The following is a 2,606-nucleotide window of genomic DNA, read 5'->3' on the forward strand; positions in this document are numbered from 1 at the left end:
AATAACAATCACTTCAGTAAATATTTATAAAAAACATTCTTAAAATCCACTTAGAAAAATCACAATAGAAACTTAAAACTATCTTCAATCTTCAGCCTCTCAAATTTGCTTCAAAGTGAATATATAATTTGATTCAGAACAATGAAGGAGTAATCATTTTTAAAATCCGGTTAGAAATTTAATAATTGTATTTTTTAATTATGACTTTTCCAAAATGATTGGCTTTCTCATGCACCAATAAGAAATTAAACTTAGTCATAATCCATTAATCCTTTTCATTCAATGAGCATTTACTATTTTACCTTTTCTTATCATTTTCAAATGTTCCAAAAATCATTTTAACATCTAGTGTCAACAAGAAAAACATGAAAAAGTAAAAACCTGGATGAAAGCGTAAATAATTGAATTATGAATAGAAGGAAGCATCAAACGGCCAAGCAAGCAAGCAATCTCACATGACCATCAAGTACGTGTCGATTCAAGTAACCCACCAAGGTTAAACACAGTGGGTCCCACCTTCCAATGCCATTAAAGCCACCCCTCTCTACCTTTATCAACCACCACTAACATTTACTTACTTCACCTTAACCTCGCCACCGACGAAAAACCCAATGAAGTCACCGGAGTTACCATTTTCAGCTCAGCCCGCAAGAAACAACGGCGGCGTACGGCGCTTGTCGTCGTCGTTCTCCGTCGCTTCCGACGCCTTCATCTTCTTCTCCGGCGCCGTCGCCGCGTTGCTACTCGTCTGGACTTTCTCTACTTTCTCAAACCCTCAAACACCCAATTATGAAACACCTGTTTCCGATCCTAAATCCTCAGTTTCCGACACGGACAACGTCTGTGTTGGCGGTTTTAACGGTCTAAACCCACGATCCGACCCACCCGACCCGAATTTCTACGACGACCCGACAGTCGGGTACACCATCAACAACCGGATTAAAAACTGGGACGAGAAAAGAAAAGAATGGTTAAAACAACACGCTTCAGTCGGGTCGGGTTCAGAAGACCGGGTCGTCGTGATATCCGGGTCACAACCCGGCCCGTGTAGAAACCCGACCGGAGATCATTTGTTGCTGAGGTTTTTTAAAAACAAAGTGGACTACTGTCGGATCCACGGGTACGATATATTTTATAATAATGTTTTACTCCACCCCCAAATGCACACCTTCTGGGCCAAAATACCCATGGTTCGGGCCGCAATGTTGGCCCACCCGGAAGCTGAGTGGATATGGTGGGTGGACTCGGATGCTGCCTTCACTGACATGGATTTCAAGCTACCGTTACAACGTTATAAAGATCATAATTTTGTCGTGCACGGTTGGCCGAAGCTGATTTACGAGAAGAAGAGTTGGACGAGTTTAAATGCGGGTGTTTTCTTGATCCGAAATAGCCAATGGGCGTTAGATTTTATGGATGTTTGGTCGGGTATGGGGCCCCAGACTCCGGATTATAAAAAATGGGGCGAGATATTAAGGGAAACATGCAAAGACAAATCTTTCCCTGAGTCTGATGATCAAACGGGTTTGGTTTATTTGTTATTAAAAGAAAAAGAAAAATGGGGGGATAAAATATACGTGGAAGGGGAGTATTATTTCGAAGGGTTTTGGTTGGAAATAGTTGAGACATTGGACAACATAACCGAAAGATACAAAAACATTGAGCGAAGGGTGCGTAGTTTAAGGAGGCGGCATGGGGAGAAAGTGAGTGAGGTGTATGCCGCGCTATGGGAGCCGTATTTGAAAGATGCGGGTTATGGAAAGTTTAGCTGGCGGCGGCCGTTTATCACGCATTTTACGGGCTGTCAGCCGTGTAGCGGGCAGCATAACCAGATGTATTCGGGTCAGAGTTGTTGGGACGCTATGCAGAAGGTTTTGAATTTTGCGGATAATCAAGTGTTGCGTAATTACGGGTTTGTGCGCCGAGATTTACTTGATTCCGCATCTGTTTCACCTCTGCTGTTCGATTATCCAGCTTGATTGGTAAGTACAAGTACAACTATTTTTGTTTAATGACGAACACTGGCTAAACCGCTGAAAAGCTCATAAAATTCGATGTTATTGAATTGGTTTTTATGATAATGTTCTCTTTTGTGTTGGTTAAGTTTAATTCATAAAGTATATAATAATGTTAAATTATTTAATAACATTATTAATGTTTCGAAGAAAGGAACACGTGTGAGTGTGCCGACAAATCTACCAATAGAAACAGTGGGGATCATAGAGAAAATAATGTAGATTAAAAATGAATATGTTGGCAAGGGTTTTCTGTTTATAAAGAAAGACTCCTAGATGTTCGAAAGCTGTTTTTATTTTTTGTTTTATTTGATGAATACATATTTATAATTTTACCTGGTGACTGACTGCAGATGGATTATGGAGTATTGAGAAAAAGCAAAAGGGAATGTTTTTATTTTTCTATTGTTATTGCTTTATCCTTTTGCTTTGTTATTTTTGTTGCTATATAAAATATACAAGTGCTGCTTCAGTTTAGGTTATGTATATTTTCAATTTCTTTAATTCGATGAATATTTGGTTTCTAAGTTTCTTTGTCTCTGCATTTCACTTAAATTATTAATTTTTTTTCTCAATCTTAATAGATGATGT

The 2,606-nt window shown here is 39.1% G+C and overlaps 1 pseudogene; it reads left to right on the forward strand.

The window, feature by feature from the left end:
- The first annotated feature begins 432 nt into the window (after positions 1–432).
- LOC143624071 (galactomannan galactosyltransferase 1 pseudogene) lies at positions 433–2,061 on the forward strand (annotated as a pseudogene).
- The last annotated feature ends 545 nt before the right edge of the window (positions 2,062–2,606 follow it).

This window comes from Bidens hawaiensis, unplaced genomic scaffold, assembly GCF_021521415.1.
Source record: "Bidens hawaiensis isolate Kalapana, Puna unplaced genomic scaffold, B.hawaiensis_p1.1 tig00003653_1, whole genome shotgun sequence".
In the NCBI taxonomy this organism is placed as follows: domain Eukaryota; kingdom Viridiplantae; phylum Streptophyta; class Magnoliopsida; order Asterales; family Asteraceae; genus Bidens; species Bidens hawaiensis.